This window comes from Myxocyprinus asiaticus, chromosome 29 (assembly GCF_019703515.2).
Source record: "Myxocyprinus asiaticus isolate MX2 ecotype Aquarium Trade chromosome 29, UBuf_Myxa_2, whole genome shotgun sequence".
Classification (NCBI taxonomy): domain Eukaryota; kingdom Metazoa; phylum Chordata; class Actinopteri; order Cypriniformes; family Catostomidae; genus Myxocyprinus; species Myxocyprinus asiaticus.
Window position 1 is genome coordinate 36,996,272 of NC_059372.1, and position 25,762 is coordinate 37,022,033.

At 37.0% G+C, this 25,762-nt stretch overlaps 1 long non-coding RNA gene across 1 annotated transcript; it reads left to right on the top strand.

Annotated features, from left to right (window-relative positions):
* Positions 1-11,404: 11,404 nt before the first annotated feature.
* Positions 11,405-24,333, top strand: LOC127419731 (uncharacterized). The gene is made up of 2 exons (XR_007893716.1): positions 11,405-11,729; positions 23,051-24,333. It is a non-coding gene; the product is annotated as an uncharacterized LOC127419731 (long non-coding RNA).
* Positions 24,334-25,762: the final 1,429 nt, after the last annotated feature.

Here is a 25,762-nt window from a genome sequence, read left to right on the forward strand (position 1 = left end):
ACGCATCAGATTAGGATTATGAAAAAATGATGACACTGTTGCTCATAAAAAGCACGTTTTAGTTCAGTTAATCACCAATCTACTAAATATTTTCTAAAAAGTTTCATATACACTGATGTCTTCTGTGTATTGCGCTGGCAGGATCTGAATTTTGGCATGAATATCGTACACAGGGTACTGCAAACCCTGACAGCTTTTCAACCCAGGCTACAGGATGCTCTGCAGTGAAGGAAATCAAACAAAAGTAAACAGGAAACTATAGATCATATAATACCGCCCTAAGGGGGCTGCAGTACAGAGCAATATGTGAATTATTCTGTACACACACACACACACACACACACACACGCGCACACGCACACGCACACACAAATACAACAAGGGATAGGGTTAAACAAAGAAAAGAGCATGGGGATCTAATGAAAAGGAACAAAAGGCACACGGGAGGAGTTCTCCTTTCTAATAAAATAGGCAGTCAGATAATTTGTCATGAGTTACAGTACAAGAGGTTCTTCACGCTTGAAAGATGCCGTGTATTGTCACGCTGACGTCCCCACAGACAGCAGATGGAGGGCAGGCTGAGCAAGTGCACAGTTCTCCCTCGGGCGTTCTCGAAAACGCCTGTCCTCTCTTTGTATTCACACACATGTGTTGTGTGTATCCACAAACACAGTAACATTGTGGTGCTATTATTTCTCAATTCTAAAGTGAGTAACTTTCATTTCTCTTGGTCATGATCATAGTTTGAATGCTTAAATGTAATGTATTTTTTTTCCTTTGCCAGCTTCAAGGGATAGTTCACCCAAAATGTTTTTCATGATTTACTCATCCTAATGTCACTCCAAACCAGTAGGATTTTTTTTTTCCAAACAAAAGGAAAATGTTTTAAAATGTTCAGATGTCTTTTTGCCCAAAATGATCACATGGTCTAGTCAGAATGATCTCACAGTAAAATCGGAAACAGTATGTTGACTGTTCTTTAGCTAAAATCGGTCTGTGCTTACCTAAATTTGAAAAACTGCCCCCAGTGGCCAAATCGTTAAGTGTTTTTGGCCATATTTGCATGTGTGAGCTCCATTTTCCGTATGAAATGTCCACAGAGGGGCGCCAAAAGCGAGTTGAGAAGTGAGTTGTTTTTAGCTATACAGGGTGTAAAACAGTGAAGAGGAATGCATATTTTATAAACTGAACCCCTTAACCCAAACCTAAACTGAAATTTAAACGATCAGTTGAGTAAAATTGTAATTCTAGGGGGGAAAACATGCAACCTCCGAATCACGCTCGTCACTAATTATGCAAATGCAATAACTTCTTGGTTTCAAAGCGGGATCCGAACCCGGGTCTCCCACACTGCTGCTGCTGACGCAACGTGACTCCGGTCACACCACAACAGAAGGTAAAGACACTGGAGCCGATGCAATAATGTCTAATGGAAGATGCCGCTTGTATGTGAGACGGCATAATGTGTCCGATCCTAGGATACTGGAGCTCTTGGAAACAACATGCCGATATCCTCTGTGGTCATGGTGCTCCAGTACTCTGACATCGACCCCATTCTGCCAAGTCAATGACAAGAATCATGTGCCATCAGACATCTTTTCATCAATTCAAATGAGTTTACCTTTTTCTGAGGTGCGAACAATAGCATGTTGCGTCAGCAGTTCAGATGCACGCCCCTGTTTTTCAGTTGTTTTCCTAAGTTAATGTGTTAGACGGACATCTTTGACCATTGTGAAGCGTCTCGCTGTTTTTAAGCGTCCCGTGCAGGACTGCTGTGTTTTCTAGACAAGTTAAAAATTTGTTGAAAACATGTCTCGAGACACCTGTGTTCTGTTCAATTGGTTGTGCTGAGTCTAGATTTTTTGAAACACAAGGGAGCTTTCAGTATAAATGGCCCCTTTCTCTTTCTTCGATCCTCTTTGATACAATGACAAAGATGGGTGAGTAAAACATTCAGCATCATAGGGAAGTTGGTTGGGGTTTGGGGGTTGAGTTAATAAAATTCACAACTAAAAACAACATTTAACCAGAAAATGGAGCTCACACATGCCCATATGTTCAAAAACACTTCCCGCTGTGGCCACTGATTAAAATTTCAGTAACACAGACCTATTTTAGCTCAAGAACTTTCGACCTCCAGCAGCGGAACTCACAGTGAGATAAGTCTGTATCGTCATATATTGAAATTAACAGTGATTCAATGAACCTCTTTGATTCTTTGAGTCTTGTGACCAAGTGTCATAATGTCATGACACAAAAAACAATGATGTTAAATGCTATATGTAGATGTATTTGCCATATTTGTTCGTTGTAAATGGCGTTGATCATTGATTTGATTTGAGAGTGAATAATGGCTGTGTTACGACCCCAAGATGGGCTAGGGGTGTAAGGGTATAACACTAAATATAGATATTAAAATGTATTTGTGTGCTGGAACAAATGACAACAAGCAAGGGAAAATACAGTGCAATAATCAAATGGTTTATTATGTACAAAGTGGTATGTGCAAGCTGCAACGGTGAAAATAAAATAAATATGTGCAATATTTACACTACCGTGTATTTACCAAGACACGCAGAGAGAGGGGGAATGGACGCGAGTGGTGCAAAGCAAATGAAATAAACAAAACAAAACACACTCTAGCTATATGTAAACCTCTAGTCTGACTAGAAAACAAAAGAGTAAATAAAAAGATCTTCAGTGCACAAGACGCCCTACCTAAACTACTCTATCTAGCCAAAAACACAGAACGTACAGTGGGTGGCACTCGCTCCTTACCTAGTGTGTCTATACAGTATCTAAAGCCTGCGTGTGCACAATGTACGTCAAGTGACCTGCTTACCTGTCCGCTTCTCCCCAGTGTAAAAAAAAAAAAAAAAGAAATAACGAAAATGGGGCCAAACATAAACCAAATAACGAATAATAACGATAATGGGACAAGGAAACAAGATCGCAGACATACAATAACAAACAAACAAATGGTTTGAAAAGAATATCTAGCAGCGATCAAAAAATGAATACAGTAGAGCAGAATGCTGAAGTGAATGGGTTTTGGTGGGGTTTTAATTCTATCAGGATTGGTGGGGGAGATGATGATATCATAGGGAATTTCCAACGGAACAACCAATGGGAAGTGTCTGGGAAAGGTGACAGTACGGAAACCAGGAGACAATGCAGAACGATACACACACATCTCATAGACACACATAGAAATGCAACAGGCTGAAATTTAATAACGACTTGCATTGCATGGCTTCAGAAGACTTGGAATATAGTAGCTAAGCCGTATCAACTACTTTTACTTTAGTTTTATAGTGTTTTTGACCTTCTTGGAACGTTTCAGTCTGGAGTTACTATTTACTTTCCATATATGTTTTTTTGTGGTCTATTAAGAAAAAGAAAGTCATACAGGTTCGAATGCGACATTAGGGTAAATTAGAGTAAATAATGACAGATTTTCATTTTTGGATCATCTAGTCCTTAATTGCGGACATACAACTATAAGTAAACCATTTGTTGGTTAATTTCCCGAAAAAGTGCAAACACTGTCTCTGTAGCGCTTAAAATATATTGCTTTGTTTCTTTGGTGTCTTAACTAGACCGACACAGCAACATTGACTCAACCAATGGCGTAAATTTTGAGCGGGACCAATTATTTGTCCAACCATAGGCTGACAGGGGAAGTGTTTGGGATACCTTTTTGTAAAAGGAATGCCATTATTTCTACGAGACTGAGCCTCTTTTCAAAACACCACCCTAAAAGATAGTAGGGCTGCAACTAATGATTATTTTGATAATCGACTAATCTAAAGATTTTTAGAACGATTATTATAACTATTCGGCATTTACTGCAACGATTAATCATTAGCTCTTAACCGACTATTCAGCTTGTGCCCGACTTAAAAGATTGTATTAAACATGCTTGCTAACAGTAAAGAGGGCATCTTTTAAAAATACCTCTAAATTACATTCACTGAATTAAAGGGGGGAAAAAAATTAAGTTTAATTCAGTAAAAAAACTAATATAAAAATAGTTTTTGTTTTAGCAGTAATTTTGTTTTTTTACTGTATTAAACTTAATAAAAAGTTTTTTAGTATAACCAAGTGAAAAAATACCCTTATATACAAAAAACACTTATATTTAAGATACATTCTCTTAAAGCATGTCTAAATATCTTATATGTTGCTTCTCAAGTAAATGTATCTGGTTTTAAGGATTTTTAGACAATTTTAAATCCTTAAAACATCTTAAATATAAGTGTATTTTGTATATAAGTGTATTTTTTTCACTTGGTTATACTTCTGCGAGTGCAGTAAAGACAAAATATACTTCTATTCAAGATCTATTCTCTAAAAGCAAGTCTAAATATCTTATATGCTGCTTCTCAGATGAATTCATCTTTTTTTAAAGGATTTTTAGATATTTTAAAATATTTGTATTTGTAATATTATATTCAATATTATCAGATAACATTTTTTCTTCTGCAGTATAGCTGCTAAAGAAAATGTATGTTGTTTTAAAGACGTTTTAGATATTTATATCTAATATTTATATTATATATAGCCAAAACAAAAACAAATCAAAAACATATCTCACCTTTCTGTTCAATTCAATCTGTCTTTAACTCACAAATAAACAAGCTCTCTCTTATTAATAAAGCTGCGAATTGCCAATTTTCTTCACAATAAGAAACACACAGTGACACATATATTATGATTCAATAAGGCGCGAGCCATCATGTTATAATCTAGCTGCATTAAGTGTGCGTGCTCGAGGGACGAGTGTCCCCGCGACAGAGTGTGCATCAACCGGGTGCAGTTTCAATCTCTCCTCTTTAGATCGGGACATTCGCGCAACTCATAGAAGAGGCGCTGACCGCACAGAGAAATGCCAGTTTCAGAGTTTGTAGTTATTTACATGATCTGCTTACCGTATTATTTGAACTTTAATAAAGCTATAACGCATTAAATATAACAGCATTTAAGATGTAATGCCGGGGTGTTTCCTTTAAAGATGCTTGACACGCAAGTTTTTCTTCAGCAGAGTGGCAGCTCCGGCTCTACATATTCCACAACAAGAGTGTTTCTGTATTTACTTATTTTGTATTTTTTTTATTATTATATACTTTGCAATCTACATCACCTGAAGATGGTTGGAATGTTTAGAGTGCATCTGGACTGTGAGCTGTTTTCTTCCTCTTCTCAGTCAGATGCGAGCTGCAGTGCTGCTCTCACGCATCATCATTAGAGTTTAATTTGATCTCATGTTACGTTAAATTACATCAAACGACTATTCGGCAATGAAAATGTTTGTCGAAATTTTTTATTGTCGACGTTTCCGATAACATTGACTAATCGTTTAAGCCCTAAAAGATAGCGTTGAGACTGTCACTCTGTCTGAAATGCTCGGTTTTGGCCTAAGCGCCTCCTTAAACTTCAATATAAACACCCACTTATATGATTGGTTAACATCGTGCAGCCCCTTGAAATCTTAGTTTACACATAACGCACATCCAACACATTGCAACCGAATATATTAAACTGCTGATCTCAAGCACAACAGTTAACACTCAGCACCATAAACTATGAAACAGTCATGACATAATGGTGGAGGAGATGATGATATCATAGGGAATTTCCAACGGAATAACCAATGGGAAGTGTCTGGGAAGGGTGACTGGGAAATTTTTAAACTGAATTAAACTGTTTACTTATGTGTTTTTAACTGCCTCATCCTTCTGTTATAGTTGCTTTACAAAGCTTGAATCGTATTATGACTGGTTCACGAGCAATCCACACTGATATGAGCCGAAAAAATTTACAATCCACACTGAAATACGATGAAGACACATCCACATGATGCACACACATAGTCCAAATCACAGTGTGAACTAGACGCACACACATACAGCACACATTGCCGGAAAAGTATTAAAACAGTCAAAGATGTCCATCTAGCACATTTTTTCATACACCAACAATTAAAAATAGGGCAGATGGGTGAAAGATGCATCCATGACATGTTTGTGCACAAAACAGCTAGAGGCTGAATAAAAGCGATAAAGTCTCCTCTTCAGAGTTGTAACCGCATCTTTTAAAAGTGGCACAAGATATATATCAAGTGGTCAAAGATGTCTGTCTAATACATGAATATATACAAAAATGATCCAAAATAGTCCAGATGGGTCCCCTTTGATGTTCAGAAATAGTGAGACCACACTAGGCCTGTTTGTCCGGCTCTCTCTCAGTTGACAAATTGAAGCACCAGTGGGCGGAGCCAAGGGTGCAGCGATAGTAAGTAGGCGTTGCTGTTTTTCACTGTAGAGGCAGTCATGAATTAATGTACCCCTAGTGACATAGGGCAGTCGCCGAAGTAGAGAACGAGCATTTTTGCAGCTTGGTTTCAGTAAATGCTTTTATTGCATTGGAAATTATGTTTTGAGTTCTGGAATTTACAGTATGTTTTTATAGTAGAAAGACCTCTTATATGTCAAAATATCAAGGAAAATTTGATTCTTCATGACATGACCCCTATATACAGTATATATACATATAATTGGTGTAAGATTGCTCAATGTAAACAGAAATTGGTTCTGTTAATGTTTCATGATTGAGGCCCATTTGTTATAGCATGCATTGTTACTGTCGTAATTGCTAAATAATGTTGTTAAAGCTAGCAAACAACTTTTGGCTATATGAGAAACAGAAATATTATGGATAGAAATTGGTTAACCTGATTGTATTGTTCGTAAAACCATTTCATTCAGAAATTCGTTCTTCTAATGTTTAATTAATAAGGTCCATCTATGTGAAACAATCTTCAGCAAACACGTGAAGTCCTCATAAGGGTAAGTTAACCTGGAACATTTTTATTTGTGATTCACTTCACCGTGACGCACTTTGCGGTTCAGATATGTAGCCGGAGTTACTCATTTACTAAAAGAACTGCAGATCGGGATATATTTATAGTTAAGGCGCACTGTCCATACAACTCTAAACCTAATGCAACGTCTGCAAAAATAAATTGCATATGCAAGTCACTTTTGTATGGTTTCACTACCTAAGCAAAGGATACAGTACTAAGCCCTTATGGCGAGTATGTTGTCAGTAAGTTAACAGAACATGATGGCACATTGTTCATTTTAAAGCTGTTACAATGTACCTGGAAACAGTGGCGTACTTGGACACTTAAGATAATGAATTAAATAAATAAAATAATAAAATGAATGTCAAAGTATTTGATAACAAAATATCAACATTGTTGCATTTTTTTTTTAATTTAATTTTTTAAGAAAGAGAGCAAAAGCATACGTATCATCACAAAATGAAGTTTTTGAGAGTTTAAATGATATATTAAAAAACAAAACTGCACCAGTTGATTACAAGTAATTGCAGCATGGCTGAGAAAAGGTCTAGCATCATTTGTCATCTGGCGTCAGATGCTAGTTACTTTGATATTTCATTTTGTAATGCAATAAATCATGCTACAAAAAAGTGCATGTCACCTCTTTTCGCTTTAGCATTTGGGAAAGGTTGTCGTTGTAACTGTCCTGAATTGCACCAATAGCACAAATAAACCACAGTGACTCATTCCAGTAGATATGCACAGTTTATACTTACCCCAGCCATACAGATCATAAAAAAAGGCATATAAAACATTTCGTTAATGCACATTCTCTGTTTGTTATCAATACAGTGTTAAAGTTATGCATTTGTTACATTTAGAGCAACTCTAAATTCGCTTGGCATTTTGCCACCTTTTCATGGTGTGCTTGGCAGGTTTCAAAGCAACACAAAGATTAACACCATGACAGTATTCCAATGTTGCAGCAACATAGAGCCCTTAGGGGTCAGGGTGGTGTGTTTTGATGTGGCTGTCTCTCCAGGCCCTGCCTCTCCCTCTGAGAATCTGGGTTAGAGAGAGAGACACATGTGTCCTGACTTGACCGGATTGTTACAGGCGGGGCCATTGTTAATGAGTAACTGGCAATAACCAGGACAATCGGCTGCTCTGTTGTTTGTACAGAGATACTATTGAGCCTGACTCATACTCATACTCAACATGTATTTATCTTGCTCTTGGAAGACAGGCCATTTTATAATGCCTTACTTTGACCAGACAGGTGAAATAAAACTGGGAATTAAAACAGTATCCTTAGCTGAACCTGCCAGGCTTGTGGTATTTTCACCTGCTTGCATGCTAAATAGGCTAAATATTTATTCACAGGTTAGCTGCATTGTTTTAAAGTAATTCTTATTATTTCGGTTTCATGCATGTTTAAATGTGTGCAATGCAGTAGCTTGTCTTCAGTGGTGTGTCCAGACTTTTTTGATTGGGGTGGCCCATATGAGGCACAGACTCATTCAATGGTGGCATGAAACTCATCATCCCTGATATTAATAATAATACTACTAATAAGATATGTAAATTCAGGAATTTTTTATAGTCAGATGTTACTTAGTTAAATAATTGATTTATTGTTATTAAATGTTAATACTGCAAAACACAGAAGACTCCAAATAGCATTCATTTTTATTTATATAGTGTCTTTAAACTGCATAAATGTTATGGACAAATTAAAAACAGTGCATCACTGAACACATGGTAGTTCTGTGCAGTTTTGTGGAGTTTTGAGTTTGGAGAGATGACACTACCATGGCATGATGTAGTACCATCAAGTATTCTATTGTTTTATTTTGAGACAATAAAATTTTTTGGACAATGAAGATATTTCTTAATCTCATAATAGGCTTACACAAAAAATGTGCATGGATTTCAGTTTTGTGTAGGCTATTCAATTTAGCCATATATTGTATTGGGACAGCTAAAGGTAAATTGATTATTTAATTAAACAGTGCTTTTGTATCAAACAGATTTGTAATTTGATATTACAATTTTTTCCTGATCTCCAAAAAATAAAAATAAAAAATAAAAAAAATAGCATCTTTTCTTAAGAGACATGCTATGTATTAAGACTGAATGCATTACATTATGAAAGGAAGTAATTTTTGCTAATTAAAAAATTGAAAGGTGTATTAATTTAACTTTAACTCCATAAGTGCTTCTTGTCGCGCACGCACACACAGGTACAGTCTCTCTCTGATATCTCTCTCTCTGTCACTCTGATGCCTCGTGCGCCTTTTTATGTTTCCCTCCGCCATCACTACTACAAGAAACAGGTGTTAGAGATAATGATAAGCCAGGTGACGAGCCTTACTGCTCTCTCTCTCTCTCCTGCAGACAGATACACGACCATGCCCCCATCACCAAAACATGCAAATGAGCTTGTGATTCGCTGCAATTATTTGCCAGAAGTTAGCAGCTCTTCAACGGTAGTGGTGAACCTGTAGAAAACCTTTGGCAACCATGGACAAACCTGGAGAAGTATTGATGTAGTGGGAATATGTTCTATGCAGACTCTGTAGGTGGTTACGAAATGTAGATATTTTAATTGGTGACAGTCATCTGCTTAGAGCTGCTGTCAGTCATTTTGAGCAATGTTGTGTGTTTTAAGTGCAGAACTAACACCTGCGTTGTGCGCCAAGCCAAAGTCAACATTTCAGGTCTGAAAGTGAGATGACTCTGGGGCCATGAACCCAAAACAAACAGACAGAAAAAACAATCAGCGTACAGGCATCACAGCACGCCCAATCCATGCGTTTCCGGGCACATGCATTACATAGACCTTAAGAGCACAGATACTTCTTTAAAACCATATGGGCGCAGGTGAGCCAAGTGTCTTTTGAAAGGTACGCTTTATTGTACTCGTGTAACTGGATGCTTTTTTAGAAAGCGGTCAGGGTCCTGCTTTTAGTGGACAAGATGGCATGTGCAGGAAACGGTAAGTACCAAGAGATAGGTGTACACCTCATGCACATGAAAAGGTGCTCTGATCTGTCCCAGGACAGGCACATGGGGTCTGACCTAGATTCCCCTCATCCAAAACATGGAAAAAAAGCTGCACTGCCAAGTAAGGCAGGGTGGGAAGGGCTGAGCCATGGTGTGTAGCTTTGCCCTAACTCTCTCTCTCTCTCTCTCTCTCTCTCTCTCTCTCTCTCTCTCTCTCTCTCTCTCTCTCTCTCATGGGCGGAGTGTAGCGTGGCCTTTTCAAACTCGCCCGGCTGGCAAGCAGGCTGGCTTTTTGAAGCAAGCAAGGCTGTTTTGAACCGCTGCCAACTGAGACAGCCTCTGCCGGCACAGCTGAAACTTTTACAGCCTCCCTCACTTCGACAGGAAGAGACACAGGGAGCAAATTTGTAGGAGAGGGAAGAAGAAGCACTGAATAAATCTTTGTAGCGTCTGCAACTAAGAGACTGTTTGCATCAAGGATTTCCTTCTGTGCTTTTACACTCCCCTACTTTGGCATGGTGCCAATCAAAAAGATGATCAAAAAAGATGAGGCTTTTTTTCCACTCTAGGAGGGTCTAACAGGGAACGGATGTGCTAGGAAGTGAAGAGTTCAGAGAGTTCACCAAATGAGAAATATGTAAATGCATCAATAACAAAGGAACAATGACGTCACAGACTGTGCTGCCTAGGACACTGCCTGCAAGCAGACAGGACAAGCTGGAGAAATGTGGAATTGCTTGACACGATGCCATCTGTATACAATAAAATGTATCCTTGTTTTACATCAGAACATTCTTGCACCAGGAAGAGGACCATGTGAAGTTTGGCATTGTAACAACTGACACATTTTAGTCACTTCCTCTTTCAAGGTAAGGAACTTGAGGACATGAGAGAGCCTTGCAAACTTGCAATAATTTGCCTCTGCTTATTTAAATGCATGTTTCTTTGCTACTCTCAACTGTATATCTTCATGCAAAGTGCAACTTATATAATTATGTCAAGCAAGAATTGTCAGCCAGGCAAATGTGATCTACAAAGTGTGTCTCTGAAGGCTCTTTGAGGAGTGCTCATGTCATGTTTCTTTGATAAAAATATCCAGAAGGCAGGCAGTGGCAGAACAGCCTCTGGACATGTGTAATGATTAGCGGGGACTATAACTGGCAGGCTCAAACTACCTGGGACAGATGCCAAACGCTGACAAAGGCAGTCGTTGCATTTTCAGGGGCGAGCAGAATCAACTCCTCGTTCTCTCGCACTTCTTTAGGTGGGTTATTTATATTCCTCTAAAAACCACAGAAAGCATTGACTAATAGCTGAATGGGTTGGTCACATGCTTTGGCTAAAGGGCACTACAGTCACGTAAGTATCGACCTGTTCTGAGCCTGGTTTCTCGACTCTTCTGTTGTGAACCCTCTGTTTCAACACCCCCCCCCAAAAAAAGATTTAAAGATGGTGCGTGCCATGTTTAGCACGTTAGATACAGATAACTGTTCCTTTATGACCATTTCACTTTTATTTCTGCATGGCAAACCCTCTCTTCTTGATCTTTTCTTTTTCTGCTACTCAAAGTCCCATTCTTTCGCCTCCTCTCTCTCTCTCTCTCTCTCTCTCTCTCTCTCCCTCTCTCTCTCTAAGTTTCTGTCTTTTACTTCGCATCCTGTGCCAAAGTGGGCAGTGAGAAAGGGCTCGTGGTGAGGCGGGTGAAGCGGAGGCCGCTGTATGAGCTCTTTCTTCAGCCACAACACTGCTGAAGAGCATGTTCGGTGGTAGCACATTTCTGGGTCTCTTTCCTCGACATAGGCGTTATACTCTTCTACTCTTCCCGACGCCATAACCCTGCCTTCTTGTAGTCTTTGATGTTCAAGCTTCTAGCTTGCAGGTATTCCATTTTTTCTTGCATTTGTACTTTTTAATATTCCTCAAATAATTAGTTTTCTCCTTTTAAAGCAGTTTTCTTACAGCATCTGTATCGATTTTTTGCCCCACTGCTGTGCCTCTCTTGTTCAGGGCTGTCTTCCTCTTGTAAACGTGTCCGCTTCAGATTCCGCCATTTCTACCACGCTAAATAACGTTTGGTCAAACAAACTGTTGACATACATTTCATAAATGTTTTTCGACTATATGCTATTTTGAGGAATTGTCTTTTTATTCATATAGTTTTAAAAACAAGTTATTTTGTCAATTCGGTAAGTGTGCATTTGGAATAGCGGATGCGTTCCTTTACTTTTGGGTTGTTCTGTGCTGTTGATTTTACAGTTTGAATTTGTTTGAGGATTGAAATGCATTTAAAGGTTTGAACGTTCATATGGTGTTTGGCTGCTGCTTTGATGCTTTTGGAGGGAAATGGACACAGTGATGTTTTTGGATATGACAGTACTGTTCATGTATGGCCTGCAGTCAAAATTGCTTTTAAGTCTGTCCTGAAACCCTACAGATTTGTTGTGTCAACTGACAATGCAATTAATCCTCCTTTTGTTTCAAATCTGGAGTCTATAAGAAATTACCAATGAAGACTCAGCAGTGTGTATAAATTGTACATTTAGGAAAGCATAAACACATATAGATGAGAGCATTCGATCAAAAGACTTCTTTTCATATTCTATTCTATAATATTCAAGTATTCAGTAGAAAAGTGGGCTTTTCTGTTTATATTAGATTTATTTATTTTTTTTCTGTTTCGTTTGCAGTGCAATTTACTGTAGATGAACGCCAAAAGAAAATGAATGCTGCTAATTTGGGAAAGAAAATAGAGAAAATGCAACAGTTTATGTTAATAAATACTGATGTGTCAGAATGGGTATAAATGCGTGGACTAATTATCAATTGTTATGTAGACAAGAACAAATTAACAGATTGAGGAGAAAAGCAATATGCAAAATATGATATTACAGATAGAATACAACAAACAAGGATATTTTTGACAAGGAGACATATTCTGATTTATAGTATTATAGTGCACTGGTTCAAGACTAAATGTTAGTTTAGCTTAACATTAAAAGGCAGTTAGTATCCATCAGCATGATGCATTTTTATATGTCAAATTCTTTCGATTTTGTGCATTTGTTATTTTGGGCAATTTCACATTAAATTCCTTCCAAACGGGCTGAGCAGTTGTTGAGCTCTCCTTTGTTTAGAGAATGAAGTTGAAACTTGATTTTTATATTGCACGGTCAACTGTAACCCAGACAAAATTAAATCAATTGACCACTGAAAATGAAAATGCATTGATGAGTTTAATTGAAATCCAATGCACGCATTTAAATTGTTACAAAGAAAAGCTCTCAAGATGGCGGTGACGTGCCACGTGTTTGTGTACTACTGTACGAAGTGTATTTTACTTAAAGGTTTTTTCTGTTTGACTCAAATTGTTTTTAATACAAACTCTTTGAAATTTCATAAGACTTTTTTAACAAATCCCTATCCCTGTGATAATATATTTTTTTCAGTGCATTCAAACAAAAGTGGAAAGCTATGAAAAATTCTGGTGTTGGGTTGAAATATCTTGATGTGCTGATGCATGTTGTTTTAGCCAGAGAGTAAAGATTTTTCATGGATAATGTTTCTTTTTTGTGCTTTATTGCTTGTCAGCAGACGATAGGAAGGGCAGGTAATTTGCTGCTTTGTACAGTGAAACCGCAAGACTCTGCAAAGAGGGATAAAAGTTTGCGTATACATGTTTATTTTCCTCAGAGAGAGATGGCAACAGGAAAAAGTGGAGTGAGGGAGGGAGGAAAGGAGAGCATTTTCCTCCTCCCCCTGTTCTCCTCAGATGAACTTATCGTGTATCTTCATATTTTCTCTCTCCCTCCCTCTATTTTTTTTCCCCTTTCCCATACAGCTTGGCTGCCTCCTACATTTACTGTAGTGCTGAAAATTAGATGCACTCTGGGCTCCGACGCCACATAGGGAGCAGGAAGGAAGTTTAAGAACAAACACAAGTTTAATCCTAAAAATACTTGCATTTTACTGCATATATACTAAACTCTACTTAACTGTAAAAAAATGGATAACACTTTACAATAAGGTTCTATACATTAACATTAGTTAATGCATTAGTTAACATGAACTATATATAAACAATATGCTTTACTGCATTTATTCATCTTGGTTATTGTTAAATTATTAATATAGTTTATAGTTTGTTCATGTTAGTTCAATATGCATTTATTAATGCTAACATATATACATTTTAAATATGTAAAAAAAAATAACATTAACCAAGATTAATTAATGCTGTAAAAGTATTGTTCATTGTTAGTTCATGTTAATTTTTAACTACTGTTAATGTATACATCCATATCATAAAGTATTTATTGAGTAATGAGAATTTTTTTTTTTTTGGAAATAGTGTTTCGAACAAGCGTGAGTTTAACCCTAAAAATACTTTTTACCGCATATCTACTGTATAATTAAATCTACGTCATGCTAGAACATTAAGTGAATATAATGATTTGTATAAAAATCTATAATTATGTTTAGATTACTTCATTTGCATTTGTTTTATGATGAAAGTGTTCAAGTTGAGTAGCACCGTGAAAATTCATGTCAGGTGAAAAAACACTGCCATTTGCGCGCAAATGTGCAGACATTTAGCATATGCTCGGAGCCTCTAAGTTACATTACGGGCCCAGATGGGGCATAGATCTAAGTCTAATCTGCAAGGTCTTTGTATAAATAAGGCAAAGCAGAATCCTTATCACTGAGTTTCGTTGAGTAACAGCTGACTCTTTGGAGACCGCGTGACAGAGTCAAGCAAGGTCAAGCCAAGCCCAACTTCCTGCTTTTTGGAGGCAATTTGCAGGCAATATGGGCGTTCTCTTTGGTGTAGGTTGATGACAGGCAATCATAAGCTGAATGATTAATGACATTTTTGAAGTTACACCTTTTAATAGCTTAATTATTTTGAACAACGACAGACATGTGTGGATGGAATAATTGAGAGCAATGACACAGGAAAACTGAAGAGCTGTTGGTGGAGTTTTGCTGTTAAATAGTGCAGGGTTCATGCACTACGTAGTGTAAAATTATTCATACAAATATATTACACAATGCCGGTCAAAAGTAGGGATGCACCGATACCACTTTTTCTCTTCCGATCCGATTCATTCCTATATTTGAATTCTCAGTATTGGCTGATTCAGATACCAATGTTGTTGTTGTTTTTTCATAATCAGTTCTATACCTATACATCACTGTGTGGAACTGATGGGGGTACTCTTTTATTTGTAAAGAACCACAAACATTTAACTACACATTATTTCAATATAACTGTATAGCCTATTAAGAAAAAACTTATTGTTAAGTCTTCAATTTAGTTGAGATCAGTCCACTTTTCATTCCCACATTTATTTTTGGAACCCATTCAACTTAAATATTGTTGTAATTTGTAAACAAATAATAATGATAAAAATAATAATAAAGTATAATTATTATTATTATTGACTTTTAGAATTTTAAAATACAACAGTAATATATTTCAGTCATGCACCTTTAACTTTAAAACCCTCAAGCTTTTATTTTGACAGTTGGAACACTCCAGGGAGTCCTGAAAGTATCTGTATGTAGGCTAGTTCACAGTAGTTTAATTCACATCTTATTCAATTTATGGTAAAATGCTCCTCCGGTGCCATTCTAAATGCATATGATAAGTGAACCAAACTATTTAGCATCTACATCTGAGATGTTGTTGGTGAGTAGCGCTCAAATACAAAAATAGCTGCAACCTCTGAGGGCTGAAAATAGCTGCGACAGCCTCATCAGCCTGAGCGTGCTTATGTGTGTCAACAGAGCAGTGCCATTCACTAAAACGCACTCCGTATATTTAATTATTAAACACAGCCTTTTGCAATTCACAAAGCTATCGCATGTCTTCAAGTGGCTTTGAATAAAATGCAAGAGTCATATGGACTACTTTAATTGTGCTTTTATGGTTCTTTTATATCATTTTTGGAGCTTGACAGTAACGAACATGACTAACACACAGTATCGGATTTGGATTGTGCTCACTGGACCGATATCCAATCCATCTAAAAACTTCAATATCGGAGCCGATTCTGATCCAGGTATCAGATCGATGCATCCCTAAAGTATGGACACACTTGACTGAATTTATTTTTCTCATGACCTTAGAAACCTTTTGACTTAAATGTTTATGCTTATATAGACCTAAATGCATTATCGTTTTGTAGACAATTATCAGTTGTGTCTATTTACAAATTTATTACCAAAAATGAAATCTAGTTTTCAATGTTTTTCTTTAACGAGTTGAAACAAATAGTGAGGGAAAAGCAGTCAACAGGTTACCAGAATACACATTTGTTTAAAAAGCATCTCATGCACCTCATGATGATGGATGAGAGAATGCCCAGGGTTTGCAGAGCTGTAATCTAGACGATGGGTGGCTACCCATTTAAATAATAAACAGTTTTAATTTGTTTAACAGGTTGTGAACATGACGCTATTTTCATTCTTCCATTTGTGTTATTTAATCATTTTAATGATTGTACTATTCTTCCAAATTGTTAACAATAGTACAAATAAAGAATGAGTACGTGTGTTCAAAAATTTGACTGGTAGTGTACATCAGAGTGCATTGTAACAAAACATTTTCAACCTTAGGTTTCATGACTGAGCCTCACTTTCACAAAACCTTGCATTATTCCTCTATGTCCTTGCAAAACACCATCTTTATTGACATTAATGGATTCGCAGCATTCTCTGATGTAACAAACTCCAGTGTCTAGATGTCCTAAACTAATAGGCTTTGTGTTATACTGCTACTATGTTTGTGTATCATTTACGTAGATATACTATGTGGCTAAATAATGCTAATAATAATGAAGTATGAGTAGGTGTGTCCACTTTTGACTGGTAGTAGTATGCCATGTTCTGTTGCGCTTTCACAGTGTAGTCTTCAACGTAGAGTTAAGCAAGTCGTTTAACAATTCATTCAGTACTAGAGGCTGAAATGTTGGCTAGGTATGAGCTCACCAGTGCAGAGAATGTGGATCTACAGCTGTACAAACAAAGGATAAGATGAGAAGATTGCAAGAAGAAAGATAACAGTGTACCATATACTGCTTATCTTTTTTGTTCATACAGTAACTCATATTTTTCTTTCTCATAAAGTGGGATTCGAAAGTCTGAGACCACATTGAAAACTGAGACCACATTTTTCATCCTGGAAATAAACTAGGTTTTAGGATTAAACAAATATAATAAAGCATATTAAGCACATAGGAATAAACAAATACATGTCATTAAAGTAATCAAATCAGAGCAAATTTGTGATATTGACCATGTTGGACACAAGATTCTCTTTGGAACATTCTGAAATTATGCTGGATAACATTGATCATCTAGTTGTGGAGTCTATGCCAACTCGAATGCATTTTGTCTTTAAAAGCAAAAGGGAGACGTATCGAACACTAAAGCATTTTGAAATTCATGTTAATTTTTAATTCAACTGACTCTAATTTTATAATTTAAATGAAAAATATTATATTAAATGTGAAGATTTTCACAAGTAGTTTCAAACTTTTGGACCTCACTGTACATGCATTTTGGTAAGAATGCACATTTTCGGTTATATGGAAGTCAAAGGGATTATAAATAGGGAAGCACCCCTACTACGTTAAATTAAAACACACAGAGCCGTTGTCTTATATTCCCTTTTGTTTCTTCTTCAATTGTGGCCTTTTACTCTGCCAGCATCCCCCCCACCAGAATTGCTCTGCCCAGCACCCCCTTCTCCATTCATTGAAATTCAGCCTGGCATACAGGCACTGCCCCTTTCTTGGCACCAGACTCACAGACTCAAAGACAGAAAGGCAGGGAGAAAATTAAAATGCAAACAAGAATAGGTACCAATCGGCCAATTTCTCAATCGCTGAGGTTGTGCCAAACATCCTGTCAGTTCCGGGGATCTAATGCAAGCTTGTCATTGGGCATTTTCGTTGTTAGATTTTAGAGAACATCATAATCACTTATGTTCTTGGAAACCAAAACACTGAGGGAAGTGTTCGGCAGGCTAATTGATTTGCATGTTTACCTCCTGTGATTGGACAATCACAAGGGTTAACGTCTGTTTCCTTTGATCGCTGGGTAAGATGGAAGGCCTTTTGTTTGTTAGATTTGATTTGTTTACATCTTTTCTGATTTACCAAATTCAGACGGAGCAGAAAGATGTTCCTTTGTACAGTACCTACAAAATGCTTGGCTTATGATTGTGCTGTTAGGTTGGTATGGCATACAGTAGGTGATGCAAACAAAAGCAGGCTATTAAAAATGGCAGCCATTTATTGAGAGAAGCAGAAGAGTTATTGAGTGATTAGGCATATCGCAATCCTGTCTCCGTAGGACAGTGGGCAGTTATCATCTTAAAATACATTTTTGCCTTTGTCTGTTTAACGCCTATTTGAGACACAGATTACAGTATATATGTAATAAAGAACAGATGATTTTAAGGAATTAAATAATGCTTTTGTGATGTCATTCATAATGCGTATTAGAGACGCAGGATCCATTCCAAAACTTAGTGATCTTCCCTCATAGGCAGCATTTTAAAGCATCATATGTGCACTCCCAATGCAAAGACTGTTCCTAAAGGTAGGCACTTCTAAAATACCTTGTGTTGGCCAATTTCTTAATCCCATTACACATTGTGACAAGCTAAGTGAAACAAATCCATCCAAGATGGCGGAAAAGCCAGATAAATATTTATTATTAATATACTTAATATATAAGTTCTATATAATAGTTCAGTACAACTTTACATTTAATATTTTACCTACTATTTGTGTGTGATACATTTGTATGCTTATTAGAGTATAATGGTATTAGCTTAGCAACATGCTAACATCAAACTTGAAATCAATTGTGAGTCTTCTGTGCACTTCACATGAGGAGCACTATTTGCATGACAACTTAATACATTTAGTATTAACTAATAGCTACCACATGTTACATTTTCCACATAATGATACGTACACATACAGTATGAGTGTGATGTCCTAAAAAATACTACTGGATCAGTATGTCAGTATTGATGGAAGTATATTCAAATATTATGTATACCATTTGCTCTGAAATTAACATTACACATTACAAGATGGCGTAATTGAAACAAATCATCTTTCTTTATTGGTGAATTATTCCTCCACTGTTGTCATGCAGTGTCAATTAAGCAGGCAATGAAAGTCACATATCACTTGCCAAATGTAAAGCCCCCTTCAATATGATAACTGTATTTTTGATAACGTATGGATATAATCATATTTTTGATTCACATTTAGCTTTCAAGAATATGCCCTGTCTCCTTTAGTATACTATACAGTACAGTCAGTGTTCTGACACCAGTGAGTTAACATGTTTCTAGACCTACTCAACTGATAAATCCATAAAAATACCAGTTAAATATTCCTGTGAATATATTCCTAATTTATGGTACAGTACCTTATGATTCCATATTCTATCCCACCCACACTGTCAAAAACAAAAGCAACAGATACTGTAATCCTTCATTCTCTCTTAAACACTCATGTCATAAAAATGAGTTTGCTTAGCATTACTTATTTTGAGAATTTACCAAAGAGGTCATTTACATATGAAAAATATTAAAGTGCTGCTAAAATGGGCTTAAATATCTGGCAAAGCACCAAAAGCACTGGTTAGTCTCCATCAAGGTGATTATAGCATAAAGAGGAACAGAAGGGCAGACTAGTTCCATGTATAATCTAAAAATAATCCAAATGCCGCATCTGTCAGACCACCATATTAGCATATTTCCTCTTTCGCTGGTAAGGTATCAAACGTTGTCCCCGTGTAAAATAATTCACAGACTGTACTACAGAATTGGTGGCCTAAGTTGCGAGATAATAAAACAAAAACAAAACAGAAAAAAAATAATAATAATAATAATAAGAAGAAAACAGCATCTGAATGGTGAAAGTTATAACAGAGTGTGGATTTTTCTTTTCTTTAATTATGCCATAATAAGACAAATGTGTTTGTTTTTTTAACTGATGGATAAAGTTGATGCCCTTAATATTATAACACTTTAAAATTGAGTTATTATAACACTGTAAAAAAAAAAAAAAAGAGAGATTTTGAAACATAGCTAAAGTTGTTTTGGTGAAGAGATTATTGGTTTGACCAGTTATAACCCTTCTCGAAAGCTAGCAAGTCCACTTTTGAGTCACATCCAAGTCAAACACCTTGTCTTCAGACCGAGCCAGACTTTTGACTAATAGCATAAGGTTATTCTGGCCAAGAACTGCTTACTTAGACAGAAAGAGACAACGTAGTCTTATGACAACTTTTAATAATTGGTACGAGATGGCGAAATAGCACGATACCGTACGACTTAGCTTGTGTTTAGGTTTGGGTTTGTTAAATCATTGTGAATTTGTTTGTTCACTAAATGCAAAAATTATTGTTGAGAGAACTACTAATTTCTTATTCAGCCAACAATCAATAAGCAATAAGAAAATTTCTATTTTTGCACTATTTTAGTTATTTTTACATGATGTTAAGGGCAACCGTTGCCTCTGAGGAGAGGTATGACTTACAAGGCAAGCCAGTACATACACTTTTTTGACATAGACGCATAATAGACCTCATCCCTAACACACAAACCTCAATAACGGTGACAATCAACAAACCTCATCAAGTTAAAAGATGAGCTCCTAACATTACCACACAACAACTGAGTAACAGTGGCAACAAAAAACAACAATAGCAGCATACAAATAAAGTCAATAAAGCAATAAAGTCAATAAACAGCAAAAAAAATAAGCCTATAACACTATGTGCTTAAGTTATTCATGTTGCAATGCATGCTGGGAAATTGCAAATCAGCAAAATTGTTTAACATGACATTGACACTTTTTGACACTTAATGCCTCAAATGGAGTATCTTGATGCCACTAATCTGGCAAACCTTGGCAAATCCATTGATAAATTCTTCCTCAAAAGTACTCATTGTATGAACTTGGTATGTTAAAGCACAACCTTTTTTTTTTTTGACCGGTGAACTGATCAAAAATACAAATAGAATTGAAACTGGCAATTTCAGCCAGCACTTGACTTTTTTGTGCACAATTACGCTGGACCACCAGTGAATGGACCATAGGCGATCCATGGGCCGTCCGGGGCTGATATAACACTATATCACTCTCAGCCCTTGTGTTCCAGAAGACAGCATCTTGTGCCAAAACTTTTCAATCATTGATGCCCCAGTTGGGGTGAGAAAGAGCATGTGTATGCTAATTAGTTAAGAGGACTTTTGCATGTTCACAAATTGCTGAAGGTCAGTTCATTGGAAGAGATTTGCATGTTTATTTATGCAAAACAGACATCCACCTCTTAACGCCACACAATAACTGCTTTCATTGTTTTTTTGCAAATGATTTTGCGTGTCAGTGTACCACTTAGTTGGTTGATCAATGTTAAAAGAGAATGAGTTTGAACACAAAAAACTTGAAAAACTTGGGTTGAAAGGAGTAAAATACAACACAGGAAAGCTTTTAAGCATGTAAAGTCCATGACAGGAAATGACACAATAAGTGTGTTCAAGAAAGGCTATTCCATGTGCAACGAACTGTGTACCACTTAGCTGGTTGATCAATGTTAAAAGAGAATGAGTTTGAACACTGAAAAACTTGGGTTGAAAGGAGTAAAATACAACACAGGAAAGCTTTTAAACATATAAAGTCCATGACAGGAAATGACACCATAAGTGTGTTCAGGAAAGGCTATTCCATGTGCAATGAACTGTATAAAAACATGAACTTTTCTTTCCTCAAACCCAGAATGTACTTGTTAGTGTAATGCAACTGAATGCTAACACTGCCCCATGGTTTGATACTTCCCTTCTGTTTTGAATTCACTTTATCATATGGGGTACATGCTAAAGAAAACAAATGCTCAGAATTTACAGCATGTCTGTACGTTTTGTTGTGTGTGAAAGAACGCTATTGACTCGAGGATGAATCTTTGCTTTCTCGTTGTTGAGCTGATGCCCGATGTTGTCCCTCATTATGCTGAAAGGGAGACCCTTACTCTTCTAAACAGCCCCTTAGAATAGTGTACGTGTTTTTAGGCACACCTTGCAGAGGTTATAGGGAATGCACAGCACTCGCACCCTAAAATGGCCGAAATGACGCCATTTTGTTTCCCCTCTATTTTCATGTGCAGAATAGCAGAATCACAGCTTTGTTAAAGCTGCAGGAGGCAGCTGAGGGAAGCCATGTTTTACATGGTCTGTTTACAAAAAAGTGTAGCTTACGCAAGCTTGTCTCATTGGAATGAGCTCAGTTTTTGGCAAAATGGGCACAAGTTACTGGCGAAGGATCAAGACTTTTATTTCTATTCGTGATTTAATGCCAACCTCGCTAGAATGAGTGAGTAATTTCTTTGGCTCTCAAAATAAGCACTCCCCGTTTAGCCTGCATCTTGGATCAACACGTTTAACTCCTCTCACAGTTTTCCACAGTCTCTTTCATGTTCGGTTATTTCAGACTTAAAGAAGCATTGCTGACTCAAGTCTGGAGAACACGTTTGCTGAGCTGTCAAACGACTGTTTCTTTCTGTAACTAACACAGAAAAAACCTTCACTGTGATCTAGAAAGATTCTCGTTATGTGATTCCATGACTGAATTCAGGCAGTTGATGTCATAGCATATACAGTAAACTGTGGCCCTAAAAAGTATTTGCACACTTGAAAATTTATGAATGTCATTGTATTATATGACAAAATATCAAACCAAGAAAATAGCACTTATCCAACAAAATATTTCACAAAAATACGTTGTTTGGTTTCAAATGATAAAACGAAGGTTTGTTTCAATTGTTAGAATATTGTTCCAAACTAGGGCAAAACATATTTGGACACATTTTAGTTGTAAAATTTTGTGGAATATGTCTGTGGTCACTCTGCTAGGACACCTGTGTGAACTTGGGGGTAACTGACTTCATACATCCACTAAAATCACAGTTAGTTAAAAATAATCACAAAAGATCTGAGAAAAAGGTCTACTATAATTTGTTTGATATTTTGTTATTTAGTAAACTTCAGACATTTAGACATTTTTAAGATTGACAAAGTGTTACTAACGATGTCATTTTGCTGTAACATTTTAAACTTGGAATGTTCAAAGTTTCACCGTATGGTTATGCTAACCAACTTCTCTCTCTCCACAGAAATGCTAACAGTCTGCAGTCTGGCCAGTTAACATCTATTCTGCTGTCCTTGGGGCTGAGGTAGTAGATTGAATAGTTGTGGAGTCATGTGCTCTCTCACTGAGATAACTATACAGTCTACTGTCTTTCCTAAGGCGACAGCCAAATCAACAACAAACAACATGGACTCATTTGAAATAGAGCCATCTTACACACTTCCTTCTAGGCAACCTCGGTCATTCACTGAGTTGGAAAGGATAATATGGCCTTAAAATGAACATACAACAACACTCTCTCCATGCTCTTTGGTATTATTGCAGAGTCAACATGAAATTAAAAGTGACGCAATTTACTTTCTTAATACACATTTCTGGCCTAATTTTGAAAAATGTATCAATGCATGTTATTCCACAGTAACAATGTTTGTCTTGTAGTCTTTCATTAAAGACCCTATGAAATAGCATTTCTTTCCTGTTTTGACATATTTCATACTGAAACAGTAACTTGGGGTAGAACATTTTGAAAAGGCTTTAGTTACATCACAGCCATGAACCATGATAGCTACTATTTGTTGGTTGCAGGTGCTATTAGGGGGAGGGACATTTTCATTCTAGAGAGCATTTGATTGGACAACAAATCTGTGTAGTGCAAGATGAGTCATCAATATCTTTGGTAGGAGTACACAAGCATAAAGATAGCTAATAGACAAGGACAAAAAAAAAATGTCATTGAAACGAACAGTCCGAAAGAACCGGTTAAATTGAATTATTAATGGCAGATGCTACATGTTGGCGAGGACATGCTGTCATGGGAATCCTGAAAACAAGTGCAGAGAATAAATCATTACAAAACCGCATTTTGGTGCTTTGACGGGGTGAGGTAGTAGGTTGTATAGTTTGGTGGGAGGGATCAAACCCTGCTCAGGTGATAACTATACAGTCTATTGCCTTCCTTGTGGTACCAACTATCTACTGGTTTGCGGAAAAGCATCCCTGGAGCAACAGCTTAAATATTGTTTAAACCCTAACTCTATGCCTGATATATCCGAATCAAGCCTTCACAACATATGTGTCTTTAATGCAAGTACAAGAAGCTATGCTATAAGATTTCATGAAGAGAATAAATCATATTAAATGAGATTTACTGTGCCCATGGCTCAATCATTAATTTAGCTTTTCAGTTGGCATGAACTTTTGTGAGATCAGACAGAATTTTCACACATTATAGAAAATCCAGGCATTTGTGTATGACCTTGTTTTATACAAAAAATAAATAAAAATAATAATAAAATTTTGATTAACACTCATTGCCTTTTGGGTTTTTCTTATTTTTCTTGTCTAATTGAACTACTTCATATACAAAAGGCTCTTGTCTTGGTTGGCAGAAGAGGGTAGAATATACTGTAGATGTAGTCGGGGCGGGTTTATCATTTTGGGGGCCCCGAGCAAAGTCAGGACCATTTACTCCTGGAGAAAATGTTTGACATTTTCTGTTTCCCGTTTGAGAACATCGATTGACATGCTGGGACTCTGCAGAAGTTTACTTACTTGGTTAATCTGATACAGTACATTGTACCAGATCACAACACAAAGAACAAACCACCAGGATGTCAGTTCCTTACACAGATTCTGTGCCACAGACAAAGTTTCTCCATCCTTCTTTTCTGCTGCATGTTCACCAAGTGCAGTTAAGGCCTCTACCATCTCAGGCAACTGGTGGCATATGCTTGTAAACTGTCAATGCGATATTGCCATCTTGTTGTTGACAGATTTTTGACAGTGAGCTTCACATGGCTTTGCAGGATTGACCAGCATTGTACTGATGAGCTGAAGATGTTATACAGAAGTTGAAGAATGCCAAAAAATGTCACAGAAAGCAGAGATGACTTAGCAGCATCAGCCAGAACCAATTTCAGTGAATGACTGCTGCAGGGAACACACAGTGTCTTGTTGTTGATCTCAAGCAGTCTTTTCTGGACTCCTGCTTGTGTCCCATCATATTAATCCCATTGACCATGACAATCCGAAAAGTTCAATTTGAAACTGTTAAGCTGCTCAGTTAGGGTATCAAACAGGCCTTTCCCTGTGGTGTCATTCACACTGACAAATCCAACAAAGTGCTCTGCAATGTTTGCTCCCACCAACGACTCGCAATTCACAATGCGAAGCACCAAGGCTAATTGTTCATTGTGACTAATATCTGGGGTGCAGTCCATTATCACAGAAAAGTTCTTTGCCTTCTTAACTTTCTGAAGAATGGCATCCTTTGTTTTCTCTCCAACTAATGCAATGAGCTCATTTTGGATGATATTACTAAAACAGTGATCTTTGATCTTCTTTTTCTCACTTCTTCTCATGAGCTCTACCTGTCCAAGACAGTTGCCATTATGGGGCTCAAAAAGTTTTTCTGAATACCCTCTTAGTGCCTGGTTGCATTCTGCTAAATGACAGACAATAGCAATTATTCTGCTTAACACAGCCTTCCAATGCAGTGTTTCAAGAGCATGTAATTCCTGATTCTCACTGTCAATAGTTTTTCCTGATTTCAGTCTCTCTTCTAATTCGCACCAGGTTTGTATATTTGCGCGGTGCACTTTGCTTTTTTCATGCTCTTTTAAGTGACTGTGGATATTGATCCACGAGTGAAATCCACCACTTCTCCATGAAAATATGCTTCCCCTTTCAAAGAGCTTGCAACAGAAGCAGAACACAGAATCACTACTGACTGAATAAA